Raw genomic sequence first — 10,257 nt, 5'->3', positions numbered from 1 at the left:
AGTCTTAAAGGAGACATACATGGTTTAACATTATAAGAATCACAAAATCAAAATAGTGTTAATTATGATTTTGAAAGATTTTTTCTTTAATTTTTAGAGTAATTTTGCCGAATTATATGAAGTTTGATTGCTTTGTTAAAATCAAGTCAAATCACTATTTAACAAAATCCTACTTGATTATGAAACACAAGTTTGGATATCAAACACTATGCGAAGGTCAAACCAACATGTGTTTTCTTTATAGTAACTAATATTTAAATCAATATAAAATTTTAGATATTTCAAGATTCGTACACAATCCATTCAACAGACCACAGTACACACTATTATATCGTTAGATTGTTTTTGATATAATTTCTAAGTTCATATAACATTTTGTTTTTTAATTTAACATGGAAATTTTTAATTATTATATATCATCTTAATAAGCCTTAAGGAGTTTATTTTAAACTAATGGCTGTGACCCTAGCATTTAGGGGCTCTTTTTTAGAAGGGGAATGGATGAGCAGACAAAAAAAGCTTAAAACTATTCCAAGACTTGAATCTAAAAATAAAATAGACTAAAACTTTCTTTTGACCTATATGAAGCCTGCATAAAGTGGAGAACTAAATTGGTTCAGTGGTTAGCGAGATATCTCGCTACAGACAAAAAAAACCTTACTACTTTATATGATAGGATTATGTAAGGTAATAAATCCTAATAATGCAACTCAGACAGAAAACAATGTAATTTATTTTTTTAAGGAAATTTTTGAGATGTTTAAGTTTATTTTACACTGATTACTTTTGCTTGTCAAAGAGTAAGGACTGAAAGAAAAATTGTATTTTTAATATTTTTTTCCACGCAAAAAGTTATCTATAAAGCTGATCCCAACGCTACATCAAAATGACTCTTTATAGTGTACGATAAATGAATAATATTAATTACCAATAAATGATTTCATGCTAAAGGAAATTAACGAACTAACTAATAAAAGTCCTTTAATTTTTATATTTATTTAATTTCTTAATCCTTTTAAACCTGATGTGAAACAAAGAAAAGCGCTATATTTTAAAGGTATTTATAAAACATAAGTTACTAACTATTTTACAACCCATTTATCCCTCATATGCACGTAAGGGTTCTTGTTTTTGTGCAAGCTCGTTTATGACGATTGATTATTTGTCTTTGTCAGTAAAGTTTAGACGTCATTATGCACGTTAATATTCTTAATATATTATATCGCTTTCTTTTCTTTGTTATTACAACTGCAAATCTGCTCTTTAACTCTTAACCTAAAGCTCCCTAAAGTTTCCTGAATTTAAAAGTAGAAATTAATCTGAACTTCTTTGATCTTAATTGTACTGGTTTTATCAGGTTGTTTAATTAGGTAAAGAATGTGCAGAAACACATTCCTAAAAGTTTTAAACTTATCCCTTTTCTTACTCACACTTTTCCTCAACAGTTTAGCGGATTTTTGACCAACACGCAACAAGCGGTCAATGGATCCTATAAATAGACATATTTGCAAAATCAAAACTGGTTTTAGCTAAATTGTATCTGCTCCTTCTTCCGGATTATAGAATTTTTAAGAATTAGACTAAAAATGTGTGCTAATTTGACTTTAAAATAGCCTTTGATGTAAAATGTATATTATCTTATCTTAAACTTAGAAAGTAAAAACAGTAATGAAAAATCAACATATTATTTAACTAAACAATTATGACAACATCCATAAAAGCGAAGCACTGAAACGGTAGGACAAACGGACATTAACACTTATATAGTGTCAGAACTGAATAATCAGAATATAAATGTATAAGAGTCGAAGCAAAATTGTAAGTAAATTTGTTGAAAACTGCTTGATTCAGGATAATGTTTATGGACATGCTTACATTTTTAGGACTTTATTATAGAGTTGCTTCGCTTTTAACATTATACTTTGTTGTCCCAGGAATCAGCATACCAAAAATCAGATCAATCGGATGATTAGATCACATAAAACTTTGTTGTTGAAAAAGTAAAAAAATCAATATGTTTAAAATGGATGTACGGACATTCTTGTAATGATTATAGAGTTGCTATGCTTTCTAAATCGTACCTAATTACTAAAGGAATCACCATGCAAAGTTTGAAATCGACATGACATATCTAACATGCCTAAATTAACGAAAAAAGCTATCCGTTTGTGAAGGACGTACGGACGGACCGACCCTAATTATAGAAAAGCTTCGCTTTTAAAAATACTGACAGTATTGATTTACAACATATTTACTGTTATTAAAAGCGAAGCTTTTCTATAATTAGGGTCGGTACGTCTGTCTGTCCGTCAGTAAAAGTTAGATTTGAAGGTGGAAATGTTAGCTTTTTTAGTGGAACGGTTAGCTTTTTTCCGTTAATTTAGAATTTTCCTATCGATTTCAAACTTTGCAAGGTTATTCCTGTAGTATTTAGGTACGACTTAGAAAGTGTAGTTACTCTAAAATCGTTACCAGAATTTCCGAACGCCCAATTTAAACTGTTCATTTTTAAAAAATTTAAAACAACATATTTTTATGTGATAAAATTATCCAATTGAACTGAATTTTGGGATACTGATTCCTAGGACAACAAAGTACAATGTTATAAGCGATGCATCTCTTTATCAAGTCCTAAAAATGTAATTATGTCCTTAAACATTAACTTGTATTTAAACAGTTTTTAAACAATAAGCAATTTAACACTCGAATTTTGTATGAAAGACACAATAGTATAAGTTATCAAACACATAAACATTAGATTGTTGAAGAAATTAGGCATTTAATTGATTATATCAAAGGAAAGTTATTAATAAGTATAGTCTAATTAGTTAAAAACTGAATAGTTCATTATTCATTAAATAGTTTTACTATTAAGTAAATTTGTTGCAAAATACAACATACTGTTTAAGGACATTCCTACATTTTTAGGACTTTATTATATATGTGCCTCATTTATAACGTTGTACCTTGTTGTAGTATTTATTACAAAAAGGTTTAAAACTTTTTGTCGAATTGCTATGCTTTCTAAATCGTACCTTACTACTAAAGGAATAACCAACCAAGTATGAAATCAATAGGATAATTATAAAAGGCCTAAATTAATGATAAGAGCTATCCGTTGCGGACAGACAGACCAACCCTTAATAAAGAAAAGCTTTACTATTAAAATCAAACATCAGAAAAAGTCTTGTTTTTTTAAATTACAATTATAGATTCACAACGACCAAAATCTTTGACCTATGTAGATTATGATCACATTTAAAAAAAGGTTTTGCCATGTCTTAAATAAGATACAAAATTAAATAAAAATTGGGATCATATGAAGGAAATGAAGTCATTCCAAAAAAGGACAGAAATTCCCTTCCTTGGGTATAGGAAGGCTATTTCCTTTCCTTTTTCTTACAAATTCTCAGTAAGGAAGGTGATTTCTGTCCACTATCTTACAAATTCTCACTAAAGGAAGGTGACCTCTGTCCACCATCTTACAAATTCTTCCTAGTTCTTAGAAATTCTTCCTTTTCCTCACTATTACAACCATGTTCAATCAATCTACCTTATTTTACCAAATTCTTCCTTATTCTCAGAAATTCTACCTTAATTACACAAATTCTCCCTTATTCTCAGATAACTTACCTTATTTTAAGAAATTCTTACTTATTCCAAGAAAACCTACCTTATTCCCCCAAATTCTTTCTTATTCTAAGAAAATCTACCTTATTCCCTCAAATTCTTCCTTGTTCTAAGAAATTCTACCTTATTCCAAGAAAATCTACTTTATTCTAAAAAATTCTTCCTTATTCTAAGAAAATCTACCTTATTCTCCCATATTCTTCCTTATTCTAAGAAATTCTTCCTTGTTCTAAGAAAATCTACCTTCTTCTAAGAAATTCTTCCTTATTCTAAGAAATTCTACCTTATTCTAAGAAAATCTACCTTGTTCTAAGAAATTCTACCTTATTCTAAGAAAATCTACCTTATTCTAAGAAATTCTTCCTTATTCTAAGAAATTCTACCTTATTCTAAGAAAATCTACCTTATTCTAAAAAATTCTTCCTTATTCTAGGAAAATCTACCTAATTCTCCTAAATTCTTCCTTATTCTAAGAAAATCTACCTTATTCTAAGAAATTCTTTCTTATTCTAAGAAATTCTACCTTATTCTAAGAAATTCTTCCTTATTCTAAGAAATTCTACCTTATTCTAAAAAAATCTACCTTATTCTAAGAAATTCTTTCTTATTCTAGGAAAATCTACCTAATTCTCCCAAATTCTTCCTTATTCTAAGAAAATCTACCTAATTCTCCCAAATTCTTCCTTATTCTAAGAAAATCTTCCTTATTCCCCCAAATTCTTCCTTATTCTAAGAAAATCTACCTTATTCTAAGAAATTCTTCCTTATTCTAAGAAATTCTTCCTTATTCTAAGAAATTCTACCTTATTCTAAGAAAATCTACCTTATTCTAAGAAATTCTTTCTTATTCTAAGAAAATCTACCTTATTCTAAGAAATTCTTCCTTATTCTAAGAAAATCTTCCTTATTCTAAGAAATTCTTCCTTATTCTAAGAAATTCTTCCTTATTCTAAGAAAATCTACCTTATTCTAAGAAATTCTTCCTTATTTTAAGAAATTCTACCTTATTCTAAGAAAATCTACCTTATTCTAAGAAATTCTTCCTTATTCTTAGAAAATCTACCTTATTCTAAGAAATTCTTCCTTATTCTAAGAAAATCTACCTAATTCTCCCAAATTCTTGCAATATATAGGGGTCCCAAAGTCAAAAACAAAGTTTCAGCGCGATCCGACCACCTGTTCTTGAGATACAGTGACCTGGTGTCCTTGGTACCTACAGTAAGATTTGGGAAATGGTTCGAATCCTTAGTAAATTTGGTTAAAGTCCAAAAATATTTTGACACTTAAAATAATTTTCAAATATTTGATCAAAATTATTTGTCCACCTGGGTATTTTTTCTTCAAAATTTTGACTAAGTGCCAAAATATTTTATTAAGGATTCGAACCATTTCCCAAATCTCAACGTCAGTGCCAAGGACACCAGGTCACTGTATCTTGAGAACGGGTGGTCGGATCGCGCTGAAACTTTGTTTTTGAGTTTGGGACCCCTATATATTGAAAGAATTTGGGAGAATTAGGTAGATTTTCTTAGAATAAGGAAGAATTTCTTAGAATAAGGTAGATTTTCTAAGAATAAGGAAGAATTTCTTAGAATAAGGTAGATTTTCTTAGAATAAGGTAGAATTTCTTAAAATAAGGAAGAATTTCTTAGAATAAGGTAGATTTTCTTAGAATAAGGAAGAATTTCTTAGAATAAGGAAGAATTTCTTAGAATAAGGAAGATTTTCTTAGAATAAGGAAGAATTTCTTAGAATAAGGTAGATTTTCTTAGAATAAGGTAGAATTTCTTAGAATAAGGAAGAATTTCTTAGAATAAGGAAGAATTTCTTAGAATAAGGTAGATTTTCTTAGAATAAGGAAGAATTTCTTAGAATAAGGTAGATTTTCTTAGAATAAGGTAGAATTTCTTAGAATAAGGAAGAATTTCTTAGAATAAGGAAGAATTTCTTAGAATAAGGTATACTTTCTTAGAATAAGGAAGATTTTCTTAGAAAAAGGTAGAATTTAAGAGAATAAGAAAGAATTAGGAAGAATAAGGTAGAATTTCTTAGAATAAGGTAGATTTTCTTAGAATAAGGAAGAATTTGTTAGAATAAGGTAGATTTTCTTAGAATAAGGAAGAATTTGGGAGAATTAGGAAGTTTTTCTTAGAATAAGGAAGAATTTTTTAGAATAACATAGGATTTCCAAGAATAAGGAAGAATTTGGGGGAATAAGGTAGATTTTCTTGGAATAAGGAAGAATTTCTTAGAATAAGGTAGAATTTCCTAGAATAAGGAAGAATTTGGGAAACCAAGGAAGAATTTGGTGGAGTAAGGTAAATTTTCTTAGATTTAGGAAGAATTTCTTAGAATAAGGTAGGTTATCTGAGAATAAGTGAGAATGTGTAAGGAAAAGGTAGAATTTTGGAGGAACTAGGTTAATTTTCTTAGGATTAGGAAGATTAAGTGAGATTTAGGAAGGTGATTTTTATTCTCTTTTTCAGATATGTGAGAAAAAGGAGAGTGATTTTTGTCCATATTTCACTTATCTGAGAAAAAGGAAGATGATTTCTGTCCTTTTTGCAATGAAATTTCTGTCCTTTTAAGGAATGACTTCATTTTCTTCATATGATCCAAAAATTGTTTTCAATTGCTAAATAATCTTTAATACACCAGACATTAATTTGATGTTAAATTAAAATATACTATATATATCTCTATATAAAAAAATAGCGATTGTGCCCCTAGCATCTAGTTGGTCTGTTTTCTGGCGTAAGGCATAACAGACTTAAGACTTAAATCTAAAAATCAAATAACCTGAACCCATCCTGGATCCTATGTACGTGAAACTTTCCTAGAGTGTAGAACTAAATCAGCTATCGAAATCTTAAGCTACAGATAAAATACATACTGTTTACATACAAAACATATCAGATGATCATTATCAAATTTTTGTCAACTTTAATGCAATTAAAATTAAAAAACATTTACTTTACCTAGTAACTATTAAGTAATAAAATGGTAAATGAAGTGTATTCAAGTATATCTTTTAAAATAATGTTTTTAAATGAACCTTTCGTGTCATATATTATCCCACTTACTGTTTCATTATATCAAAATTTTATCCATATAAAATTTAAAATGGTTTAGAACAGAAAAGATAGACTTTTGTGTAATAAACGGCTAAGTATCTAATCAATTAGGATTAGTGCTTTTTACATGACTTTTTATATCACTAATAATGCATAAAATAACCACTGTTATACATCCTAAATATGCAGTGTTGAATTGTCTATAAAAATATTTTTTTAAAGCCTCAACAAATATGACAAAATTTTTACAATCTTTAAACTATAAGATGATTTTTGATTAAAGGTTATTTTAAAGTCAAATAATCACATATTTTTATCAAAAATCTTTGAAATACTATAGACACGAAGAAGGAGCAGATACAATTTAGGTAAAACCAGTTTTGATTCAGCAAATGTGTATATTTATAGGATCCATTGACCGCTTGATGCGTGTTGGTTTTAAATCCGCTAAACTGTTGAGGAAAAGCGTGTACTTGTATGTTTGATAACAATTTAGGTAGAGAATCTTCTCTACAATTTTGTTGGTTGATCAGAAAAATACTGTTGATGTAATCCTAAATATGCATAATATATTTAATATACATGTGTATTCTCAATATTAGTAGTTTTTAAAAGTTTTTTAGTTGCTAGATTATCAGGGGTGTAAAGGAATAAGACAATGACCGATAAATTAATATTTATCCCCATTGATGATACACAAAATTACCCCTTCTATAGATTAAAATTAGTGGTGGTAACGTTTGAACACTCAACGAATGAGAAAAAGTTATCATAAAACTTTGGAGACTTAGTGTTATAAATAGCCCATTGTAACCTCTCTCTGTTAATGTTATTAATAATTTTAACATAACAAGGACAGTCATACCAAAGTAGCGCAGATAAATAAGCTAATTTAAGTCAGGACAACTTTAATTGTTGGCTGTAAAAGCAAATTCATGGGTATATTTCACATAACTGTAAGCTGTCTTTAATTTTTAAAGTTATTTATATTCCAAAATTCACAAAATCAATCCAAAAACAATTTACCAATATTCATTCTACATTTGTGTCGTTCAGATAAATCTAAGGTGAATTTACGTGTGCAGTTTAATATGTAACTTTGTTTAAAAGACACAACTATTTTTGTTACTAATTAAACCTCACAATGTAACTGTAAGTTCTTTTCTAATATAAAAACTATTTTAGCAGGTAATCACTTTAATCTCTTTGCAAGTTTTTTGTTAATAGAAATGACCTCAGCGATGTGGTCAGAGAGATCAGTGAAATAAAACTAATGGAAAATCCTAATAGTTATTTCTCGCATCGTATCATAAACGGCTTTCCGCGGATATAGAATGTACAATTATGAGATTAAAACTAGTTATTTTAGCCCCGAGGTGCCGAAGGCACCGGCTAAAAAAACTGGTTTTAATCTTATGATTGTACATTTTTATATTCGTATAAATCTGGATATAATTCGGTGCTAGACATAGTTTTTTCGTATGGATGAGAACCGGTTCCTATCCACCGGATTCGAATGAATACGAGAAAGTATATTATACTATACTAGTAACAGGGGTAAATAAGACACTTATAACTATTAAATTGTTTTAAATACCATATTCTTATAAACCAATGCCTATATGATTAATAAATTTTAAAAATATTTTTTAACTTTAAGCAAACATTCATTTATTTTAACTATCGTAAAATAATGTCCAAATGTTGGGTCAGATGTTTTAGTCCTTAAAAACTTGTTAGCATATTATAGAGGGTTAGCTTTTTATTTCACAGTTAAAAGAAAGCTTGGACAAACAAATGTTTTTGTGTTACATAATATAAATATAATTAAACTATAAATATACAAGAAAATTAGAAATAAGCAAAATAAAAGGATTGCTATTCGATTTAAAGTTAATTACATATAGTAATGGCCTCGCGAATAGTAAAATCTTTACTTTTTTTTGAAAACTGGGAAATGAATTTTATATACTTTTTAAAACTTAATTGTAGTTAATTTGTACAAATAATAAATTTAAAAATCTTTAAGACTGATGTTTATGAATAGAGTATTACACATATCACTTTAAAAATGTTTAAGCTACTATTGAATTCGCTCCTCGTATTTTTGTAGTTGTTGACCTTTGGCTGGCTGCCAGCTATATTATACTGTTAGCTGATTAAACATGGACAGTTTCTGCAGTCAGAATCACTCCATACATGCATATTTACACATGACAGAAGTCTTGCAGTGATTATACAGCAAATAAAGTCGATTGAAGCAGCTCACGTACACCACGTTTAGCTAAGAGGTACAGGGATAGATAAATGATAAAAAATAATTTGAAATTTTGTTAGTAGTTCTTGAATATATTAGCATTATTGAGTGTGATAGGAGATTGTGGCTTTTATACAATATGTACCTATCCCTGTATTCCTAAATTTTACTGGACAGTATAATGTCGTCATGTCACCCTGTGTTAAAAAGTGTTAAGTTCAAATCAAAAAAAAAAATGACATTTGTCAATCAAAAAAAATCGGCGAAAATATTTTATTCACATTCTGTTGATTTTTGTTTTTAAACTAAAATGCAAATCAAAACGATGTCTGTCCGTCTGAAATAAAAATTATCTTTATCTGCTTGAAAAATCAGGTTCTGCATTTCAGAGAATATTCATAATGATCTCAATTTATGTAATAGAAAAAAGTAAACAAATATTTCATGTAATTTATGTTGTTAATTTATATATTCTTATTGTATTCTTTCATCACGTTACATCTTTAAAATTACTGAGACAGCTTGTACAATTTCTTTGGTCAATTAAAATAACTTGCGCTTGTGTACTTTCATATTTGGTATCATGTAATGTAAAATGACAAAATTCAAAATGTAATTTAGGTCTTTATTGGGCAAATATTTATATTGACCAACTGAGATTGCAAAAGTGCGGCTCGACTGTAGAATATTTTAAAATCTATCAAAATATATTCGAACCAAGTCTACACATTATTTCGTTCGTCTGTCTCTCAGTAATGCTATGAGAGTCATTTCTTTTTTACAGGGGAAATATGATTTACGAATAGTAAAGAACACCATGAGTTTTATGTGAAGAATCTAATAGCCGCCATGCATCTATTCTATAACTGTCTTTATCAATAATGCTACAGGGGAGATTTAAATTCTGTGCAGAGAAATTTAATTTTCTCATTTTCTTTATAAAATTTGATTTTAGAATTTCTTAAGAAAATATCATTGATTAATCAGCATCTACTATTTAACTTACTTTGTAAGTCTTTTTTTAATTTCAGTGCTTCGCTGCTTGGTCATGGATGTTGTCATCCTTGTTTAATACTGGATTAAACTCTGCATATGTGGTTAATATATAAATACTAGAGGTGGCGTTCTAAAATTATCCCGCTATTAGCTAGATTGAATATTAATCTTTTTCTTCCATTGTCCTATCCCTGTTTAAAGTTTTGAGTATCTATAATTTTGACTCTCTTTCTTTAAAATATTTTAGGATCCGTATATTTTTTTATTTCAAATTATCGTCCTGAAAGGGTTAACTGTTGA

This window comes from Acartia tonsa, chromosome 1, assembly GCF_053477335.1.
Source record: "Acartia tonsa isolate MP-2025a chromosome 1, ASM5347733v1, whole genome shotgun sequence".
In the NCBI taxonomy this organism is placed as follows: domain Eukaryota; kingdom Metazoa; phylum Arthropoda; class Copepoda; order Calanoida; family Acartiidae; genus Acartia; species Acartia tonsa.
The sequence above is the reverse complement of the archived record's forward strand: the minus strand, read 5'-3'. Positions refer to the sequence as shown.